This window comes from Eptatretus burgeri, chromosome 6 (genome assembly GCF_056783735.1).
Source record: "Eptatretus burgeri isolate ZD-2024b chromosome 6, Ebu_testis_v1, whole genome shotgun sequence".
In the NCBI taxonomy this organism is placed as follows: domain Eukaryota; kingdom Metazoa; phylum Chordata; class Myxini; order Myxiniformes; family Myxinidae; genus Eptatretus; species Eptatretus burgeri.
In genome coordinates, this window is record NC_140966.1 from 85,426,175 (window position 1) to 85,449,887 (window position 23,713).

General features: G+C 45.8%; 1 protein-coding gene across 1 annotated transcript in view; it reads right to left on the reverse strand.

Annotated features, from left to right (window-relative positions):
* Positions 1 to 8,107: 8,107 nt before the first annotated feature.
* Positions 8,108 to 23,713, reverse strand: part of LOC147025238 (ubiquitin carboxyl-terminal hydrolase 17-like protein 6) — a 38,221-nt gene continuing 22,615 nt past the window's right edge. Inside the window, exons 11-19 of the mRNA XM_085886012.1 lie at positions 23,559 to 23,613; positions 23,262 to 23,352; positions 21,835 to 21,975; positions 20,560 to 20,609; positions 20,148 to 20,287; positions 19,738 to 19,860; positions 19,517 to 19,569; positions 8,508 to 8,575; positions 8,108 to 8,406 (exon numbers count right to left, since the gene is read on the reverse strand). The gene's annotated coding sequence lies outside the window, so the exon portion shown is untranslated. The remainder of the gene's footprint in view (positions 8,407 to 8,507; positions 8,576 to 19,516; positions 19,570 to 19,737; positions 19,861 to 20,147; positions 20,288 to 20,559; positions 20,610 to 21,834; positions 21,976 to 23,261; positions 23,353 to 23,558; positions 23,614 to 23,713) is intronic.

The window sequence follows — 23,713 nt, forward strand, 5'->3', positions numbered from 1 at the left end:
ATAAACCAAGTGATCTGTGTAATGGAATACTAGTCTCTGTGAAAGCTTGTGTTGATTTGTGTCAGCAGACAAGGTAAACTATATATTTTATCAATGAGAAGTTGATAAGAGTGTTTATTTACTTTGGGAAATGGCATGTACACGAAGCTTTGAGTGTTTGCCCTTCCTTCATCAGAGCAAAATCAGGAAATGTCTGTGGGTGGAGGAAGGATGATAAAGCCAGTACAATTAATTAATTTTTCCCATCCACGTTGGGAGAGGTATGCTGAGTGCCCATGGATGTGTCAATATGTTTCTATGCCCTCTTTCCCATGGCGGTTAGCATACCTCTCTCAACGTTTGATTGAGAAAACTAATTGCACTTATTTTTCTGCAGATGCAGACTGATTCCAGTTGATACTAGAAAACTCGTCTTTTAAAGATCATGTTAGCCTCTTATATCTGAAGCAGCATGTCCAAGGTGGAGTGAACTGGTTTGAAACAAAATTGGTGATCTGAGATGAGGATGTCGGAGAAAATGAATGATTTGATATCAACTGTGATGATGGATTCCATGACCTGGCTGATGATTGGAAGTAAGCTGATAGGTCTGGAGTTTTGGCGATCAGTTTTTGCACATTTTTATGTAATGCAGTGATTGATGTTGGTGGATTTCCAAGCAGATGAAAGACGACCTAGCACAAATGACAGGGTGAAAAGGGCAAAAAGAGTATGTGCAAGAGCAGCAGTGCAGGTTTTTAGTACATGTGAGTTGATGCAGTCTGGTCCAGTGGCAGAAATAGTCAAGGGTTGCCAGAAGCTTCTCCACCTTCTCAGATGAAAAAAAAAACAGAGTCCAGGAGCAGTTGGGTGTGACTGGGTAGGATGGCGAGGGGATGGGGCAGAGAGCGAGGGGTTGGGTCACAAGATTTGGAAGGAAACATAAAATTGAGGCATTCAGCCTTCTCATGAGCAGAGTTGGCTGTGGTGCCATTTGAAGTAAGTGAAGGGATGGAAGGGGAGCATACTCCAGAGACAGACTTAACAGGGTGCCACCAATTTTTGGAGGAGGGAGACAAGTTTGAAAGTTCAATCTTGAGGTTGGACAGATGCTATTTTCTTGCTTTCCTGGTGAACACAACTTGTGGGCTTTGTGAAATGATCTGAGGTGGCCTTTCATTGGATTTGCCTTCCAGGAAGAGAAAGCAAGTTGTTTCAAGGCAACTGCCTCACCACAGGATTCAGTGTACCATGGGCTGGAGGATGGGAATGACAACTGAAGACTAGATGGGATTAATCTGTGCTGTGCACAAGAGAGAGCAAGTTTCTGTGGAAGAATTACCAGACTTTGTTTATATCAGGGGCAGTAGATGGAGACCAGTCCTGAAGTGCGAGGGTGGCTTGCTGTCCCTGCAAGCCTGCCTGGGTGAACTGCCAGACTCACCGGCACTGAGGCAGCTATCTAAGAATAGCCAGAGATGTTGACTCTCACAAGTATATGATCAATTCAACCAATCAGAGCTGAGGAAGAGCAGAATACATTAGTGGGGAAGGTAGTCATCACCAAGTCCAGAAAGGAGGATTTGCCACTTGCAAAAATCCAGGTCGGAAGGTTAACTGATTGAGCCATTTCCATTGAGTCACAGCAAGCCTGGTGTTGGCTTCGTGGTTAGGGTGATGGCTTGGGATCCTCGGGTACTGAGTTCAAGCCCCGTTGGCCGCTGAATTAAAATACACCAGGAGGTTGACTCGGCCAGTCATCCTTCTGAGGTTGGCAAAATGAGCACCAGTGTACTGATGAGGGGGACACTGCATCAGCGGCATAGCCGCATCCCAACAAATGATGCAACCAGCAGCCACAGGCTGCACTCGATAGAGAGGGATTGAGTCACAGAAGTCCTTTGCTGAAGTGCCATGGCTGGTGAGAGAAGTACCAACACCAAGCCAATTGGCATGGTGACAATTGAAAACACTACGTATGAGGACAAGAGAGTTCAAATAAGTGGTTAAAAGCTGCTCCATGTTGAGACAGACAGAGAGAGATGGATGTAAATGGTGTCAGCGCTGTAAGGAGAATGGAACAACACAGACAAACAAAAGGTGAGAGTGGAAGGGAAGTTGCAGCTAAAGTTGGGAGGTGTAAGTACGGTACACAAACGGTGAGAAATGGAGTTTTGGATGGAAAGTGCAACTCTGCTACCAGGACATGGTTCAGACTTGTGAAATCGGAGGAGACAATAACTGGAGAGAGACACGGAGGAGTCAGGGACGCCCTGTGGGAGGAAGGATTCTGTTAAACAGATATTGTCTGGTTTATCAGCAGCAGCTTGGATTGAGAGATCTGTCAGTTCATAGCAGAGACCTTGGATATTGGAGGTCCACACATTTAGTGACAGGAAAGGACATATTGCTGACAAGGTGCAGGAATGGACATATTGCTGGTCATTCTACCTCCTCAAATCCTTAACTGCATTTTGCCCTTTCTCTTGCCTTGCCAAACGTGGCAAGGCCTTGCTTCCTGTAGAACAACCCCCCCCCCCAACACACTTTTCTTTTCTTCAAAACAAAGCGAGCAGGGAGAACAAGGTTGTATGGGGGAGCAAGGAAGGAGGGCCAAGAGGGGGGGGGAAGGGAAGGCAGCATGAGGGGAGGAGAAGGAAAGGCATTGTGAATGGAGCAGTAGGAAAGGCAGCATGAGGGGAGGGAAAGGGAGGACTCATAGGTGCCTTCGTTATGATGTCATCATTGCATCATGGGAGGACAGGAAGGGAAGGCAGCATGAGGGGAGGGGAAGTCAGCATGAGGGGAGGGAAAAAAGGCAGCATGAGGAGAGTGGAAGGGAAGGCAGCATGAGGGGAGGGGAAGGGAAGGTAGTGTGAGGGGAGGGGAAGACAGCATGAGGGGAGGGGAAGGGAAGGCAGCATGAGGGGAGGGGAAGGGAAGGCAGTGTGAGGGGAGGGAAAGGGAAGACAGCAAGAGGGGAGGGGAAGGGAGGACAGCACGAGGGAAGGGGAAGAAGGCAGCGTGAGGGAAGGGAAAGGCAGCATGAGGAGAGGGGAAGGCAGAGTAAGGAGAATTAAGACAGCATCAAGAAAGGAAGCGCAAGGGGAGGGTCGGCAGTGTACCAGGGCATTTCCGGGGCAATGAAACGTGTCCAAACAGCAAAGTTTTATTTTTAGCCACCATGTTCCATGTAAAATTGGGAGGGAGCAATTAAAAATGAAAAGCCTTGCAATCTACCTAGCACAGGCCTGCCTGCCCGCATGCATGCATGTCCAAACCCATACGCATTCCTCCAACCTGCTCACATGCAGGCATTCACAAACATCCCACGTCCAATCTCCGTGTTTTATTATTTATATTAATATTTAGATATTTTGTATTAATATTGTCATGAAAGCAGATCGCACAAAACAGGGAAAAAGCAAACTGTATGCAATTGCCGGGAAAAAAAATGGATCCCTATTGACCATTGTCATGGATTGTAAAAGTAGGTTAGAGAACATGGAGTTGTGCCAAATGAAGTTCCACTTTCTGCACACTCCTTAATCTTTTCTTCACTAAATATAATCGGCTGAACAAGAGAAAAAAAATTAAGCATAATGTAAATTTTTATTCCGTTTTTTTAATCGCAATTACGCAAAGATTGATATTTCCATCAGCAAAGCAACAGGTCTTACTTCTCGTGGTTTTGAAATGAACAACCCAGCAGCTTGGTGAGTGCTCGCTAAGTAGCTTAAGCACTCAAGCAAGTATTCCAATGGAATGTTTGGCTTGACAAGCGATTACCCATTGCTGTGGGTCAGATAAACCCATGCACCCGTAAACGTCCAAGCAATGTCTGAATTAGACAAATGAACATTTTTTTTTAGGAGTAGGAACTGCTGCTGAGTAAAATTCTGGAGCTTAAATTTTGTAATCTGGTTTACTTTAAGAAATTCTCAAGGTTATGACTTGTGTGGAAATGAAATAAAGCCATGAATGCTGGTGTCTCCAGGCGTTGATAAGCATTGCAATGTACCCAGCAATTTGTAGCTATGATGAACAGTCATTCGATAATATGAGTGAGGAAAATGGAAAAAAAGAACACACATAAAACTTTATCGTTGCGTCCTGTTCCAAGTCAAGGCATAGTTGAGAAGGCCAAAAAATATGGTGGCTTCAGACCCCAGCGAGGTAACCCAGCATATGCCTTAAGACCCCAGAGAGAGAAGTGGCTGAGGATGTGGCTGATAAAGGGTTTAATTATCTTCAAAAGGGGTGTTTTAATTAACCCAAACACCAAATCTTCACTCATGTCCTTCCTTGGACTTACCTTAGTATGCATGCAGTTTCAGGTGGCTAGGTTTCATGGTTTTGGAGTGAGGGAGGAGACACACAATGCTATGTCTTTCAATCCTGACAAATCTAAAAACTTACGATCTCTCTCTGAAAGGACTGCCTGGCAAACCCTCCCATCTACTTTCTTAACAATCCTCTTGAGGAAGTTCAGTCATTTAATCTCCTGGTTCTCACAATCAGCCATGATCTTTATTGGGCAAATCACATTTCAAAATTGGCCTCCAAAGCCAGCCTCCATCATACGTCCTTCCTTGGCACAGCTGAACTCATACCCACCTAAAATTCTTCCCTCCAGGTCTTCAAGAAAGCTGTTCACCAACATCTTGGATCGTCCTCAATCTTTAACCATCATCCTTTATATCCTTGATAACCTCATGTAAATACCTCCTCCTTCCAATTTTCCAGTTTTCCCTCCTTGGAGTTTCCTTCTGTATCCATTTTGTCCATCCCATGCATGCATGCTTTGCATTCTATTTTTGGCTGTTACATTCTGATCCGTTCACTGTACTAGCACATCCACGAGCGTTAACTATGCACACAAAAAAGTCCATTCTCCTCAATTAGGAGACATTTATGCCAACACAATACATTCAGTAAATGTAATAATAATTCAGCAGTTTCCACATAATGACCACTAGATTGCCACATTGTGTGACAAATGATGACATCGCTTCTTAAATTATATCCACTCTTGTAGTTTATTTTGGTAAAGTACACCACGAAATTAAAGCTTGCAAATGGGGAGGAACAACAGATAATAATCAACAGGTCGAAACAGAGTGGCTTTAAAATGAATGTCCCTCTGGTTTAACTCCACATGTGGGGTGACCATCCCAACTATGGCGACCACCGCAACACTCGGGTGAAGTATTGTCGGACCCCGCTATTCGTGAGGGATACGTTCCTGGAAAATGCCGCAAATAGTGAATCTGCAAATAGTGAAGCATTGTTTCAATGGAAAGGGGGGGGTAGTTTCCCGGCGGTTCGTGATTCATGAGGGAAAATCAAAAATCCCATGAAAAAACACAAAAAACTGTGAATACGCACAGGATAAAACCCCTCCCCCCAAAAAAACTCGAAAAAAACAAACATGAATACGCGAAGCACAGGACTGCGAATGTCGCTGTGAAAAAAAAGAAACATGAAAAACCGTGAATGTGCACGGAAAAAAAAATCGTGAAAATACGAAAAAAAAAAAAAAACCCAAAACAAAACAAATACACGAAGCACAGGGCCACGAATGTCGAAGCAGGATGCATTTTATAAACTGCTCATATGCAGCGAAGAGCGAATCCATGACTGGCGGGGTCCAACAGTACACAATTGCCAGGCAGACCTGTTTCAGGCCCCCCTAACAAACGGACGCCAACGTTGTCAGACGGAATGAAAACCCGTCATTCTTGTTACAAAAACAGCTAAAATTGATGAAAAGCGGCCGAAATTGAAACCAACACAGTAATTACGGTCGCAATAGCAGATATAACCGAAACCAACACGTTTATTCTACACGCAAGAACGGTCGTGACGGACACAAGAACGGACAATCCCAAAATAGATCGGTGGGGAACGGAAGCAAGATTGGTTATTTCCATCACGAAACGTCCGAGAGCGAAACAAAAGCGGTTCATTCCGGTTACTGAAGTGCGAACAAGATGGCGGATGCAGTAGAACGACCTGCTACGGTACGTAAATTTTTAGTGCTTGTGCCCCGAACATAAATGTAATATAGATAATATATCGTGGGTAGTACCTAATGTAGTTTTAACAATTTATTAAACCGAATTTTGTTGTGATGATAATGTTTGGTTTGCCTGTATTTCGAGCCCCCGAGTGAAGGATCGCGAGTTGTGTATGCCCAGTTCAACACCGGGGATCGTGTATGGGATCTTTTTGCAGTTTTTACTTCATATTAACTTTGTTATTTTATTGGAATTTGCAATTTCTTATTACTATCAAATTTTACCTCTTGCAAATATAAACGATCAATCGTCACTGATCGCTGCAGCACGGGGGCACAAATTACACAAAATGTCAGCCACACATTAAGGCAAGAGGGCGCATTTATCGCTGCTTATATAATATCCTGTACCACAAACGGGTTTTCATTAACAGACATGATATATTCAAGGCAGACTACGTTAAAGTTAACTTACCATAACTTCAAGAACTTTTCAAGCCGCCATGTTTTCCACGTTATGGTAACCAGAATGAATCGCTTTCGCTTTGGTCTCCGCCGTTTCGTGACGGAAATAACCGATGTTGCTTCCATTCCCCACTGTTCTATTTCGGGATTGACCATTCTTGTGTCTGTCACAACCGTTCTTGCGTGTAGAATAAACGTGTTGGTTTCGGTTGTATTTGCTATTGTGACCGTAATTACTGTGTTGGTTTCAATTTTAGCTGTTTTTGTAAGAAGAATGATGGGGTTTCATTCCGTCTGACAACGTTGGCGGCCGTTTGTTAGGGGGGCCTGTGTTTAACCCTCAGGGGATCTTTGCCTGGTCGAGGGTTAACCATGACCATCACCGCCGCGCCTCAGCACAATGCAACATTTCCTGTGTGTTTTATATTTCACGGCGATGGCCCCGTTTCACACAGAGGTGACAAAGGCTTCATTGGCTTGGGTCGTGACCTCCTGAACTACAATGGGAGGACGGCTGACTGAACAACAACACAATGACTGGGAAATCTCAGGTATGAGAGGGCTGAAAAATCCAAAACACTGAACCAACCCAAAAGATTTACCAAACTAAATCAAATAGATAGAAAAGGTCAGATAGGATGGAAGTGGTTTAGATGATTGGCATTCTCGGTCAGCAGCTGTGGAGTCATTTATTGGAGTTACCTAGAAAGTAGAGCAATATTATCAGATATTTGAGAGGAAAAGACAGGTCACATTGAGGAGACATTTATCTGAAAGCCGCCAGTCCGCATCATGGCAGCCCTCAAAAAACAACTTCGAAAAGAACAGAAAAACAGCAGCAGATAGGATTCAAGAAGTTTGGATGATTGGATGTGCTGAGTCAGCAGTCATGGAGTCATTTCTTGGAGTTACCTGGAAAGTAGAGCAATCATCAGACATTTGAGAGGGGACAGGACAGGACACGACACATTGAAGAGCTATTCCTCTGAAGGCTGCCAGCCTACATCATGGGGAGTGTGAGGGGAGGGAAAGGGAAGACAGCATGAGGGGAGGGGAAGGGAAGACAACGTGAGGGAAGGGGAAGAAGGCAGCGTGAGGGAAGGGGAAGAAGGCAGCGTGAGGGAAGGGGAAGAAGGCAGCGTGAGGGAAGGGAAAGGCAGCATGAGGAGAGGGGAAGGCAGAGTAAGGAGACAAATGGCTCTTAAATAACCACCTGGAGAAGAACAGACAGGAATGTAAAAAGTTTTGATGATTGAAGTTGAATTGCAGCAAAATGGAGTGAATAATTTTTGAACCATCTGGAAAGTAAGGAAAGATTGTCCGACGTTTCTCCACCCGAAGAGAGAACATCACACACTGGAAAGCGTTTCCTGCTATAAATGTGACAGGTATGATTTGTTATGAACCCTAACAGCTTTGGATTAGATGCCCACAACATACCTAAGAATTGCACTCCAACCATTATGACGTGTTGTTTGGGGCAGAATTCCATTGCTGTACACCAGAATGATTTCCAGATGGAACTTTCTCAACAACCAGTTGTGTAGTTCAGTCACACTTTTCTTTAACCCAACACATTTCCTGTTAACTCAGGGGCTTTTCTTGGGAATCCCACTCCCGGCCCACTTTTTTTCTTCTTCCTCCTCTTCTTCTTCTGTTCTTCACCCATTGTGTATATCTGCTGGGCTATAAAACTGAGGCCATTTCTATTCCATTTCAATGCGTGAAATTGCTTGAAGAGCTCCCATGGACCCGATCAAAGCCTGTGGTCAGGATCCCAAGTGGTCGCGTGATCCACAATGAGTTTCCGGGGCCCTAAACAGATTCTCCAGGAGGCCGGGCATGTCCACCGATGCAAATTGACATGAGCCTTTAAGAGCAAGACTAGTTCTTCATTCTTTATTTCAATCTAAGTGGTGCATATACTCAAAAACAGAAGGCATCTGGAAGGAAGAGATCAAAAACATTAAAATATGGAGACAGATTGTGATTGCTAAAATTTTACAATTTCCTAGTTCAATGCTGAAAACCTCCTTCAGCTCACCTGCACTATTAGAGGCCACGCCTCTTCAGAATACTTCTCCCCCAAAGCAAATTGGTAATTGAGTGAAACTGCACACAGAACAGAAACATATGCGCAAGGCAATGAGATCTTTCATCTTTGAGAAAACATGAGCAGAGGAAAGGTTGGTTTGTTTTTGAAGATATGAATGCTTTATCTATATGTACAAGGTGTTGCAAAAAGACCTGGACAACTTTGGTTGTTATATTTAGTAACAAAAATGACAACAATACCCTTTGTTTTATTTGATACAGAAACTCATGAAGTTTTCTATATTTGTGGTACAAGCAATTTAAGGAGCCTGGAAGTAGTCAGAAACAGAAAAGTACCGGTCGACCAAGCGCAAATGCAGCAGACGTTGAACGAGTGCATGAATCATTTCGCCAAAGTCCTACAAAATCAATTTGACGTGAATCCAGAGAACTGGGACTACCAACCACGACTGTATAAATGATTTTGCAGAAAAGACTGAAGCTGAAATATCCATTTTAATCACACACACACACACACACACACACACACACACACACACACACACACACACACACACACACACACACACACACACACACACACACACACACACACACACACACACACACACACACACGTCTTGTGCCTACATTGTAATCACGTCATAAACAATTCCAGAGATAATTGTGTACTTTGAAACATCACTTTGTAAAAGATATTTGTTTTTGGTGTACAATGTCGAGGCTCGAATAAGAGCTAACGTACAGAACGTATTACAAGAGGAGCAGGAGACAAGAGGGGCAGGAGAGGGAAGCTCAAAACAGTAGGGAACACAAACATTTGGAGAACTGTAGAAGGGAAAGGGATGGGATTGGGTACACGGGGTAAACAAGATGGACACCACAGGGAATTTCAGGTCCTTACACTGCAGGGAATTTGAGGGAGGTGGGTTTTGGGTGGATTAACGGGGGTAGAAAAAGTAACGGGGGTAACAGAATCACTCCTTCCCCCAATCACTCATCGCACCATGCATACCACATTCACTCCATTCACACAGGCCCACTGGCCCTCACTCGATCAACATGTTTCCTTTCAATTCTCATCTCTCACATCGCTGAACACTGCCATTCTTCTTACTAAATCCCCGAGCTACCTCGTCATCCCTTACTCTATAGCACGTCCTTTTAACACTACGTAGCTAAGTCTCCTCTACACATTCAATGTTCGTCCTTGTCTTCCAAAATCCATGGTTCCCATTTTCTAAATCTAAACTGAAATCGCTTCTAACTAATCCATTCCACGGGCTCCACGAGGAATAACTCGCGTCCCCATGAAGCCGGACTAACTAAGCTAACCCTCCCCCCAAACTAGTGGTTCCTGTGCCCCGAGCAGGGGGGGGTCTCCTACCCCCTGCCCAGGAATCCTGTTTACCCGAAGTGGCGAGGCTTGCTTTTCTCTCTTTTTATTCGCACCAGCGCGGCAACTCACAACCTGCGCTCTTTTCCCGTGATGTCATGGCAGCTGCTCGTGCTTCGCGTCCCTTCCTCTTGGACGGTAACATCCGGCAGGGATTTTCCCTCCTGCCGGATTCCAACCATGCGTGCAGCCACGACGTCACTGCGCATCACAAGAAAGCCTCGCGTTTCGAGGGGTTCCCCACGTGAGCCCGTGTGCTCTGCTCACCCGTAACCCGCGCCGCGAAATCCCCGACGACATCACTCGCACCCCGAAACCGCGCAATTTCTCGCGCAAGCCGGGGTATGCATAATGCATCGGGGAAGCAGCTTCGCACACTCTGCGAGCAGAACGTGCGGCACAGGCCACACGAAGCTTTACACACATGCTCGCCTGAAGAACCCGTCCGATCCAAATTCACAATTTCCAGCCGAACTTCTGTCCGTCCATGGGGTCGGCTTGTATCCACTGCGGGCATTTCCGGACCAGATTTCACTTGCGTAGGCGCGCACGTGGCGGCCTTGTGCGAAGCATGGCATGGACCTCGCACGTGCTGCTCTGCAAATCCGGCACAGTCACCAAAATAGCTACGGCCGCAACATGGCCCTTGTCCCTCGTCTGGCGCCGTCTCCCTCACCATTCAACGCACACACTCCAGCGTGCCGTGACACCTACACACCTCGCCATGACACTCAGACATGCGGTTGCGTTTTCCCGCATACCAACCGCCATTTCCTTCTCATACCGCTCTCACACACACCATTTTAATCACGCACGCAATTTCGCTCACGCTACGCACACGTTTCAACACACATTTCAACACATTCGTAACCACACACACCAGGACAATCGTGCTGGGCATTCGCACTACCACAAGCACTCCCGGGGTCTCCATACCCTCCAAGCTCCGCGTGTACCCGTTCACACCATGAGCCCCATCTAACTCGCATGGCGAACCGAACCCACCTGGTCGCGATCCGCTTCAAGAGGGCATATTCCCTCCCCTCGTTCTTGGAGGAAGCTATCCTGCTGCTCGCACCGGGTCATGACACATTCCGCCAGCTCACCCCATTGTCCTGCACTACCTCTACCTGTGTGTGCTCGTCTTTCACCCCGTCCAAATCACCCTCTATCTCCCATGTCTCTGTTTCCGTTGTCTTTGTTATCCGTGTCTCCATTACCATTAATTTTTCCGTTGTCGTCACCTCAATTTGCCATGACGTCACGGGAAAAGAGCGCAGGTTGTGAGTTGCCGCGCTAGTGCGCATAAAAAAAGAGAAAAGCAAGACTCGCCACTTCAGGTAAACAGGATTACTGGGCAGGGGTTGGAAGACCCCCTTGTTTAGGGCACAGGAAAACCACTAGTTAGCGGGACGGGCTAGTTTAGTAAGACCGGCTTCATGGGTATACGGGTTGTTCCTATTGGAGCCCGTGGAATGTATTAGTTCGAGGGATCTTAGTTTATTTTAGAGTATGGAAAAATGTGATTTTTGGAGACTTGGACAGACTTTGAATGTGTAGTGGGGACGTAGCTTAGCGACGTAGAGTAAAAGGATGTGCAGTAGTTTAAGGGATGATGAGGGAGCACAAGATAGGGGATTTCGTGAGAAGAATGGCAGCGTTCAGTGATGGGAGCGATGAAATGAGAAGAAGAGTAAAAAAAAAAAGGAAACATGTTGAATGAGTGAAGGCCAGCAGGCCTGTGTGAATGGAGTGAATGTGGAATGCATGGTGCGATGAGTGATTGGGGGGAGGAGTGATTCCCACCCAAGGCACCCCGGGGTCCGAGTAATGTTAGTTAGTGGGTTAGCCAAATTTAACAAAATGGAAGTCGTTTTGCTGTTGGTGCGAGTGTAGGCCCGGAACCCATTTGGAGGGGTGCAGGAGTCCTGTTGACGGCTGGGAGCGTGGCTGTGAACGGTGAGTATCGCTTAGTGGGCACCCCAGGCACCGGACTAGTCAGCCGCGGTATGCCAAGGGCCCAAGAGGGGCCGGGATAGCGTAGTGGGCATGGGTGAGCCCGCATGAAGCGAGGCCCGTAGCGCCAATGGCCACGTGGGCATTGTCGTGGGCACGGGGAAAAGGGGCCCGTGGCGCCAGCCTGCCACGTGAGCGTCGAGGGGGAGTAGCCAGAGAGGGCACTCCCCAGATTTTAGGGAGCTGGTAGGCTCAGAGACAGCCTCAGGGCCCGGGGATGCCAAGGTTGGAGAATCGGCAGAGGGGACATTCCTGCCAAGTGAGCCACGCGGCCTTGCCATGAAACCGTGGAAGGGCACAAAGGAAAATTGTAAGGCAAGGCCCAAATTTGTGAGGACACAAACAAGGGCAACGGGATTCTTGGTTGGTAGAACCAATAGATTAAGCGACAGGTGCTTTTGAAAAGACAGGTAGTTTAAGGTTAATAAATGTTAGGGTAGATCGGAAAATGTACCCCTCCGCACCATCCATCCCTTTGCTCTCGGTGGGCCGCTGGACTCATCTTGGTAAGAAGATCACTGAAATCTGAGGAGGCCATTCTGAGGCTTCATTGGGCCTCGGGACAGGACAATCGCTCTCCCTTATTCCCCTCCAGGAAGGGAACGTAGGGGTTGGGAGTAGGCTCGGTAACATGGTAGGTTAGCCGGACAAAGACGATAAAGGGGGTTAGGGAGACAAAATTATAAAAGGAAATAATAAAATAAAACAAAAAAAAATAAGATGGGGCTAAATTTGGATTTTTGCAAACTAAGGGAGTGGGTATGGACAGAGACAGGCAAAGGTGATAGGTTGGGAGAGAGACAGTAGGGTAGGTCCGAGCCCGCCTTCAGACCGTCCGGCACCACCGCACTCCCTCCACGAACCTCCAGAACGAGGCCAGAGGCCGGCCACCTTCACCTACCGGCCTGTTTGTGCTACAGCGGCCTGTCCCGGCCTTGCCTTGCCATGCCTTGTCTGCCTGCCTCTGCCTTAACCCCATGTGTCTAGCATTTGCCCCTGTATTCCATCCATCACCATGTGCGCCAGGATCATCGCACAAGTTGCGGGGACTGCCCTGCAGGCAGCCCCGCCGACCATTGTGCTTGCTTGTGTCAGTGCCCATCCAGTGTTCTGTAGGGACTGCCCTGTAGGCAGCCGCACACGGGGACTGCATTGGTGCAGCCCGTGCACCGTTTTGTGCTTACTTGCGTCATCCAGTTCACTTCAGGGAGAAGCCTGGGACTGCATTGGGCAGCCGGCTACCTCCCTGTGCTTGTGTTCAATTCAAGGGGGAAGCCTGGGACTGCATTGGGCAGCCGGCTACCTTCTTGTCCCTGCATACGGAGCCAGAGACTGCATTTGGGCAGCCTGGCTACCCTCTTCAAATGGCCTGTGGGATGGCATATGGCATGCCGGGTTGGGGTGAGTTGCCTCCACAGCAGCTGAAGATATGAAAAAGGGTCTGTGATGGACAACGGGGCCTTTTGAACAGGCCCCGAAGACATCCGACCTTCAGCTGCGGGGCGCTCACCCTCACAAACTGTGAATAACATTTGCCATGCCCTTTTTCCCCACAGAGTCCATCAGTCCTGGGCCATGGTTTAGTGTAAAATTATAAGGTCAAGTTAAAATTGTGCATGAGTTTTGCTTCTCCTGCATGTTTGTCGTAGTGCCGGCAATTTTAGATAAGTCGTCTGTATGAGTGAGTTTGTTTGTTAGTTACACAGCCCATAGGTTATTTACTTTTGGGGCACAGATACATCAAATGTCGCACTCAGGGATCCAGAGGTAAATCGTACTTGGGGAGAACTTACACATGAAGGCACACGAAAATTTGACGACTCGGGATGAGTCTGTAAAAAGGGGAGGCGGTCGTGTTACGGTTGTGGAAATTCACAGAACACCAGTCAGGTTCCCCAGAGGTCAGTTATTTTGGTAAGTGTGTGTTCCAGGTTAGATTTCCCCACCAATGTATAAAGGGAATTATTTGTGTGCTGGGCTGTGCATCTTTGAGTTAGCCATTATTCTTTCTCTATCTTTTATTTTAACAATAACAACAACAACAACAATAACAAACAACAACGACAACCCACATCTGCGTTTGATGTCGATTTCCAACACGTCCGCGTTTGATGTCTATTTCCAACACGTCCGCTTGTGATCAGGGTGATTTCAACCACGTCCGCGTGAAGCCGGTGATTTCAACCACGTCCGCGTGAAGCCGATGATTTCAACCACGTCCGCGTGCAAGCAGGACTTGCAAAAAGGATCAGAAAGGCCTTACCCTCTGAAGGAGTTGGCCAATCAGAAGTGAAAGGGGCGGATCCAGCCTGGGTGAAGGTTGAAAGGTGAAAAGGGGGAGGGCGCTGATTTCGGGTGGCAAAGCCCACCGCGGCCCCTCCCCTTGGGGCGATAAAGGGCCGCGTTCGCTTGCCGACAAGGGTGGTGTGTTGGTTGGGTTGGAGAGCGGTTAGTTGAGAGCCGTTGGAGAGATGCCGAGCCACCGGCAGAAGTTGAGCCGTTGGAGTTCGGAGTGGAAGGGTTGGAGAGCCTGTGGGAGCTGGCGAGAGCAGTGGAGTCCGTTTGCTGGAAGGTTCGCCAGCGCAACCAGGAAGCCAGGGTCAAGACCCGTTCACTCCTCCAGCGCCGTTGGCTAGGCCAGGCCGCAGTGAAGGCCGGACGACCGAGAACCACTGTACAAGCTGCTCAAGCGACTGGCGCATTCGCGACGCACCGGGCTGAACGGAGACACCAGGGGTCGCCGATAAAAAGGACCCATCGAGTCACCACAAGGGTGGTCAGGTAGCCGGCCCAGTCTCTCAGGGCCTGTTCCGGTCATCCCGGCCCTGAGTAAAATAAAGGCTCGCAAGCCCGGTTCTTTCTTTCTTGAGTTTTGCATGAAAGTCTGTGGCGCCTTGTCCTGAAGTAGAATCGTTGTTAAGTGCCTGTATGTACATTGCATAATAGACATCGGCTGTAGGCTTTTGCTTGTGTCTTGTCCCCTATTCCCCCATTGACTGCTTACGTGCTGGGTGAAAATAAACACCATATTGTTTGAATGTCAAACCCGCTCGTTGCATCACTTTCTCCATTAACTGCCATGATACGTTCGGGAAATTAGCTGGCTGATTACAAAGCTGATAAAATAATCTGGTCCGATGGGATCTGGCGAATTAAAACCGCTCGGCATTCCCAAACAGAACGAGCCGCTTAAGCGGCTCGTTTTCGTGCAGGTCCCGTCGAGGTATAAACTCCCGGCATTTCTGTCCGCGCGAATAGTTAGGTACATCGATAATTTGGCGATTGACCCTGTAGCGCATGGACAGAATAGTTGGCTGGTTTATGGTGTAGCTGGGTATGGTGTAAAAAAACACCCGTAGCTGGGTTTCGGCGTTTGTTCGGAAGCTACGACTAGATTGTCGCGTTCGGTGGCCTGGATTGGGCTGAAAAGGTCATGTGCACATCGAACCGGCAGAAATCTATAACACTGGTGTCAGCGAGTGGGACGAAAACTCTCTCGTCTCCACACAAATTAACGGGAATCGGATCAAGGGTGTGCAAGCAACACGCTGCCAGGACAGCGAGCGTCCCCTGCACGCTCAGTAGGTGAAAGGTGACGTCCCCACCCACCAAACCCTCGGCTCCCAGCATTCTGTGCGCTCAGTAGGTGAAGGGTGAAGCCCCCACCCACCAAACCCTCCACTCCTGGCATTCTGTGCGCGCTCAGTAGGTGAAAGGTGAAGCCCCCACCCACCAAACCCTCTGCTCCCGGCATTCTCTGCGCACTCGTGGGGGGTGGGGAGGGAATGGAATGCGGGCGTGTTCAGACTGCATCCCCGAGCTGAATTCCTTACCGAATATGGGAATAAAAACAGCCAGCGGGGGGGGGGGATGGAATGCGGCAGCCCCCACTGACAACGGATGAGTCACGTGGGAAGGAGGCGAGCCCTTCAGAAATAAAAAGGGAAGAGAAGGATGGAAACAGGGCTCTTTTTACCAGCTTAGCTTACACCAGCTTACAGAAACTTCTACCAGCTTCTTCGAGCTTCAAGCTTCAAGCTTCCTGTCATCCTTCGCGGCTGGTCCTCCTGTTCTGGTCGTGCAAGGAGGGTCTTCTCCCACCAGCCTTCGCCCTGCCGACTTCGCTCGCTTGGACCATCCGGATCGTGCTGGGGGTCCAGTAGGCCCCAGGGACCTGGTCCTTGAAGACCGCATGGGGCGGGCAGGTCCGAGATAGGTCTTAATAAAGACCAGCTGGTCCGATCGTGTGTGTGTGTATATGTGTGTATGTGTGTATGTGTGTATGTGTGTATGTGTGTATGTGTGTATGTGTGTATGTGTGTATGTGTGTATGTGTGTATGTGTGTATGTGTGTATGTGTGTATGTGTGTATGTGTGTATGTGTGTATGTGTGTATGTGTGTATGTGTGTATGTGTGTATGTGTGTGTGTGTGTGTGTGTGTGTATGTGTGTGTGTGTGTGTGTGTGTGTGTGTGTGTGTGTGTGTGTGTGTGTGTGTGTGTGTGTGTGTGTGTGTGTGTGTGTGTGTGTGTGTGTGTGTGTGTGTGTGTGTGTGTGTGTGTGTGTGTGTGTGTGTGTGTGTGTGTGTGTGTGTGTGTGTGTGTGTGTGTGTGTGTGTGTGTGTGTGTGGCGCCAGTCCAATAAGTAGTGAATTGTATAAGTGTCTGTATATACTTGCATTCCGAATAGAACTCGGCTGTAGGCTTTAGCTCGTCTCTTGTCCCCATCCCCTCATTCCCCTCATTCATTCATGCCTGTGTTCAAATAAGTGTACCCCATTGTTGAACGTGAACCTGCTCGTTGCATCCCTTTCCTCACATTGACTGCCATGGTGCATTTGGGGAATTAACTGGCGAATTAAAGCCGATAAACGTAATAATCTTGTCCGACGGGACTTGGCGATATATAACCGCTCGGCCTTGCATACGGAATGAGCTGCTAAAGCGGCTCAATTTCGTGCAGGTCCCATTGAGGTATAAACTCCCGGTATTTCTGTCTGTGCGAATAATTAGGTACATGGATAATTCGGCGATCGACCCTGTAGCGCGTGGACAGAAGAAATGGCTAGTTTATGATGCGGTAAGACATCTGTGACTGGATTTTGGGGTTGGTCTGGAAAGTCACGACTGGATTGCGGCCTTCGGTGGACGTGCGACCGTGATTTGACTAGAACGGTCGTCCGCACGCCGAACGCGGCAGAAACCACAATACATATATATACTCATATTTTCACTCTGTTGTGAAAAAAATTGAAAATTTTTCATTGATGTCGTCTCATTTGGTTGTATTATGTCTGTGAGTGTGATCTACCACAATAAAACATGGATAAACACTAAAAAAAAAAGTGTGAAAACACAGATCACAACACAGGGAAGAAAAGATAATAGAGACACACAACTTAGCTGTTCTGAAAACTTAGCTTTGATAACTGGAACGAGACACTGCACAATCCAAGGCTAAGACAAGCAGAACCGGAAGTTTATGTTTATTTTGTCCAAAAGTTGCCCTGCTGCCCAGTTCATGCTGGCAATCACCTTGCTCTACCACGAGGTTCCATCTTGCCCAGAAACACCAAGAACAGAATATATATATATATATATATATATATATATATATATATATATATACATATACATATACATATACATACAGTAAGTCCTCGCTAACCGGAAGCTCGCATATCGTAGTTTCGATTATTCGTAATTTATTTTTAATGACCAATTTTTCAATTATCGCAAACATTTTATGCCTATCGTAATGTCATTGCAAGGAAAAACGCAAAAAAAAGTTTCAAACCTCCTGCAAAAAACAACAATCACACAGGATGCGCATAAACACACTTTCACTTTACTGCGCATGTACTGTATGCTGTACTGTACGTATTCTCTTCACGCTCGCCTGCATACCTTCCAGTATGAATCCCAAGCGACCCGCAAGTCTTTTGCCGAGCACACCTCGTTTCAAGAGACAACGAAAGGCTGTCACATTGAAGGTGAAATTGGATATAATTAAAAGACATGAACGAGGTGAAGGGACAACGGAAATCGGCCGCGCGCAGCAATCGCTGCATCGAGTGTACATTCGATCGTTCAAAGTTCGGCAAAGATAAAGAAAATATCACAGATTGCGACCAGTTCGAGTGCAACGACACTAACGAGAATGAGAGATGGTGCCATGCACAACATGAAGCGTTTATTATGTGTGTGGATAGAAGATCAAACTAAACGTCGCATGCCTTTATCTCTTGCTGTGATACAAGAAAAAAGCGCGTAGTTTGTGAGGGCATTGACCCACGATTACGTGATCAATTACTTCTCCAATCATGTTGAGAAGTACTCCAAGGAGAACAACATTGACAACAAATCTTTGCTGCTTGTAGACAATGCTCCTGCCCATCCTCAGCAAATGGAAGACTGGTGTGAAAACGTGCAGGTAGTATTTTTACCACCAAATACTACCTCACTTTTACAGCCTATGGATCAGGGAATTATTGCTGCTTTTAAAGCCTATTATGTTAAGCATACCATGCTGCAGCTTATCAAAAAAACTGATAAGGACAAGCTATCAATCAAGGAGTTTTGGCGAACATACAACATAAAAATGGCTTTGGAAAACATGAAGGATTCATGGGCAGAGGTGAGCACCTCCACAATGAACGCTGTGTGGAAGAAAGTGTGGCCTGAGTGTGTCCACAATTTCACGGGGTTTGCTGATGTTCCGTTGATTACAAGTCAAATTGTAGACCTGGCACAGGAGGTTGGTTTGAAGAGGTTGACGAAGAGGACGTGGATGACTTACTGGAGTCTCATGCAGAACCCTTAAGCAATGAAGATCTTATGGAGTTGGAACAGCAGTGGGCTCTTGAGGAAGAAGAAGATGCTGTGACACCTTCATCCGAGCATCTCACCATGAAAAACCTCAGCCAAATCCTCAGCTCGTTTGAAAGTGCCACAGAATTTGTTATCGAGCAAGATCCAAATCTTGAAAGGAGCACTGATTTTAGCTGTGTTGTTAATGATGCCTTTTGTTGCTACAAGGAACTTTATGCAGCAAAGAAAAAGAAAGCCATCCAGCCCACTCTCCATGCATTTTTCAAGCCAAAAGATGCAGCACCAACTCCATCCACCATCCAGGATGCTCCTTCAACCAGCTGCCAAGAGACCGTTCCCGCTGGTGAAGAAAGTGACAGCACAGTGTCAAGTGAAGAGGGGGACGATTCTGCCACTCCGCAAGTGTGACTTGTCCACCGCAATCAATTCCGTTCCTCCAGCCTCGGGGTAAGTCGCCACGACTCGAGGAGTGCGTTTTGTTTATTTGTGTTTATGTCCAAAAAATTCCAAGCCAAAAACACATCCCCCCTTTAACACATTGGTTTCTATGGGAAAATATGTTTTGTTTAACACAGTTTCGCTTATCATAAGGTTTTCCAGGAACGCAACCCTTGCGAAAAGCGAGGACTTACTGTATATATATATATATATATATATATACATATATACATATATATACATATATATACATATATATATATAAAATATTTTTTTTTTTTTTTTTTTTTAAAGGAATACAGAAGGAGGGCTGGTTACCTTCAAAATTCATTTGTGGGATGTGGTTTGAATCACGGGTGCTTTCCAATCTCCTGCAAAACCATGTACGTGTTGGAATCAAATAAACACGACCAAGAAACCCCTCCACTCATGAGCAATAGCATTTAGCTCCATAACAGGAGTTCAGCAACCCCAGCATGAGTGAGGATTCCTGTTCTTGTTCATGTAAATAAAATAGTTCAAAACAGTATCAACCTCACCTGCATTGTGGGTCTCTCCATTGGATCCTTCTGAAGCATCGCAGTCAGAAGGGAAGCCAATGGTTCATTTTTAACGGTTGGTGGACTGTATCCCTCATTGATGTTAGTGTTGTCATGTGACATCTGCAATAAAGCAAAACAAAGGTATTTGTGACATAATCTTAACCAATCATCAGTAATGAATACTTGCATCTACAAAATAAGGATAGTCCAACATGCACTCACTGATGCAATAATCAAGACTACACTCTCGACTCATAAAATAAATTTTGATTCAGCAAGTAAGTTATGGTGTACAATACAATAGCTTTTTTCTTTGTTAGCCAAAAAACAAACTCCCTCAACTCAATTACTGGATACAAAGTACTGTACTTGATAAAATCTACAATTTTGTCAAGTAAAAAAATGACCCATAGGGCCAGGACTTGACGAAATTCATCAGGAATTTTTCCTGACCTTGACCTTCACATGCCAAAAGTTATAGGGTTCTATTCTGGTGGCCAATAAGTCCATTGGTGAAGTTCCATGACATTCCGACTCGAAATGCGACCTGTAGAGCGAGACGTACACACAAACAAACAAGCAAACTCACAAACTGAACCGACCAACATACTTGACAAAATCGTAGATTTCGTCAAGTAACAAACAGACAGACACACATAATAACACACACAACCGACCAACATAATTGCCAAAATCCGAAGGATTCCGGCAATTAATAAATAAACAACCACCATTTTCAGGTTTCTCTTCCGACATGAAAAATATTTGTAACCGATATAACCAATTTGTTTTGTGAAAGGATGAATTCTCCAAACTTACCAGTTGATGGCTCTTCCTCAAAAGATTTTGTCATTCGAGACAAAACATTTCTGCAGAAAACAAAGGTTGTTTTTTAAAGTTGTAGTTTTTTTTTTTTAAATGTCACTAATAAACAATGTCAGAATAAAACGCAGTCAGGTCAGTCAGAATCAGACTGCATCAGTAGCACCCGGGAAAATGATGCCATCATCAGCCATTTTTAATATACTCAATAAGAAGAAGCTTTATCTGGGCCGAAGAGTGAAGTGCTGATATGGGGAGTCAAAACAGCTGAACATTTCATCAAAAAGCAAATTTCACATCCTGTACTCACTTCCAGGAATCCTCCACATTCATGCACACTGATTTTGAAAGCAAAATATTTGGAGGATGAGGGAAGTGCAGTGAATGTAGTGCATCTCAAATTCCAGAAGTTTAAAGTAATAACTAACTGGATGAGTGATAGGAACCAAAGAGTGGTTGTGAATGGGAGGATGTCTGCCTGGAAGGATGAACATAATGTGGTACCTCAGGGATCAGTACTGGGATTGCCATCATCTGCACTATAAAATTGAATTTTGAAACATGGTACATATGCTTCAAAAACGAAAAAAAACTACTGAACCAGATGTTGCCCAAAGGTAAATTAAATATAATTTCTGTCTGGGTATCATAAAATGGGGAAGGGAGTTCCTTTTGGGGAAAAGACCCCAATTATTTTTCAGTAAATGTGCACTGTGAAGTGTCACCTGGTGGTGCCCGGAATTACAAATAATCTTCTTCTACAAAGAAGGTTGAAACAACTTGATAATACTTATTCCGGTGAAGTTTAATTCTGAGTGAGAATCATTTGAAATGTTTCATTTCATTCAATTAAAGCGCAGGTTCAAACCAAAGCATCCAACACAGCTTCACAGCGACGTGGAAGTGTTTTTTACTCGCAACATAACGAAGCAGCAAGATTGGCTGATGAAGGTGATGTAAGCTGCCTTCCAAGCAGATGGAAGACGACCTGAGATACATCAGGGTCAGCTTCAATTTCGTTAAAGGAGTACCATTTCTATTGTTCATACGTTTAATGCCATGGCATTCTGAAGGGATATTTTCTCTTCATTAAATGTTGAATTGAATGTTTAATACTGCCACGTTGAATGTTGCCACGAACTTTTGTCCAAGTCTTATGAGCTGACGACTGTTGAAAAAATATTGAAAAGTCAATTTCTTGCACATTTGTTGAGATCTACACATCCAAAACCAAGTTTAAAAAGCGAAGGAGGGGTAAGTAAAATTATTTACATCAGACGTTTCCAAAGAGGGGGTTTCTTTGGCTTAGACGTAGAGGATGCTGATGACTGGTTCACACCGAAGTCTGGCGGACCAGGAGACTCATTCACACCAACGTCTTCACAACCAGGAGACTCGTTCATCTTTCCTTCCCTGAAAAGGCAGTCCTCTTAAATCCACAACTAAGTACAAATTTACTAAACCGGATATCACACAATCTCCATTTCAACAACTGACATTGCAATGACCCCTGCACCAAATAATGTGTAAAATAAAACATCAGGCAAGAAAATAGGAGCAATACCAATGGGCGCTTTCCTGGTAGCAGCTGGATAAGAAAACCAGGGAACCACTGGAAGGCGTGGATAACCCACAAAATATTTAACAGAGAAGAAAGTAAATAACAATGGATTCTTTTCAATGTAGGGAACAAACTATGGTGCATCACAGGTGATGGAGGATATGGTTGTTTCATTATAACTAGTGCGGGCCCATAGGTGCGTGCCAGTATGTGCAGCTTCGATCCTTCGCTCTCGTAAACGACGACTGGATTGGGGCATTTTTTCAATTAGATCGAACCAACTGTATCATAAATCATAAATGGCCCTAACTTGGGAAACACCTGGGAAACATACTCAGGTCCCCAGCGTCAATTATGACGTCATATCAAACAAAGAAGAAGAATTGTGACGCCCCCTCTCTCTTGCCTCCCCCCTCTCTCCCCCCTATTCTCGCCCTCCTCTCTCCCCCCTCCTCTCTCGCTCCTCTCTCTCTCGCCCTCACTCTCACCACCCCTCGCTCCCGCTTCTCTCTCCCCTCTCTTGAATTGTGACGCCCTCTTTCTCTCACCCCCTCTCCCTCCTCCTCTCTCGCCCCCACTCTCCCCCGCCTCTCACACCCCCTCTCCCGTACCCCTCTATTGAATTGACGCCACTCTCACTCACCCCCTCTCTCCCTCCCCTTTTTCGCCCCCATCTCTTGCCCCACTCTCGCCCCTCCTCTCTCCCCCTCTTTTGAATTGTGATGCCCCCTCTCTCTCCTCCCCCTTCTCTCCTCTCTCCCCCCTCCTCTCTTGCCCCTCTGTAAATGTATTCACATACTCCACCCCAGAGAACATGTCCAAGTCCTGCAAAACTGAATGTTCTCTTGGAAGTGTTATGAAGGTGATTTGGGTTCTCCATTATTCATTCAAGTTCATAGTTCAATTCAAATAAAGGTTTAAAGAGGTTTAAAGGAGTATAAAGAAATTTATTTTATTTATTATTCTGAGTTTTACCCAGTGTCGATTTCATCACTCTAACTAACACGTTACATTAATTTTTCATGCCTGTTGCTTGTGTCCTTTATAACATCTGTAAGACAGCTTGGTTTCCTGTTTGAAATGATTTTTTTAAAAATTTTGTTGACGTTCATGAACAGTTCACAGGATAGATCCTTACCTTTACATTCCATCAGTGTAGAAATGGAACCATGGCGTAAACGAATTTTGAGAAAAATGGATTTTACTCTCCGTTTCCATGGTTTTTTTCTCTGGAAAGAAGTAAAAAAACAAAAATTTTAAAGACAACTGCCTTTGACACCCTTTAAAAACTACTTTTTTCAGCTAAACAAGGAACAAATTATCTGAATGTGGGTGCCAAAGAGGTAATGAAAACTGTATCCACAAAACTATGACAACATGTAGAAATAAATCATAAAATTGAGAAAGCAGATAATGTAGGCAATTGCTCATTAACCCTATGAATTTTGCTCCTGCAGTCAGGATTCATTTCAGTATCTGAAACCCCACTTCTGTGGAGACAGAGGAAACGTAAAAAAACACACACACACACACACACACACACACACACACACACACACACACACACACACACACACACACACACACACA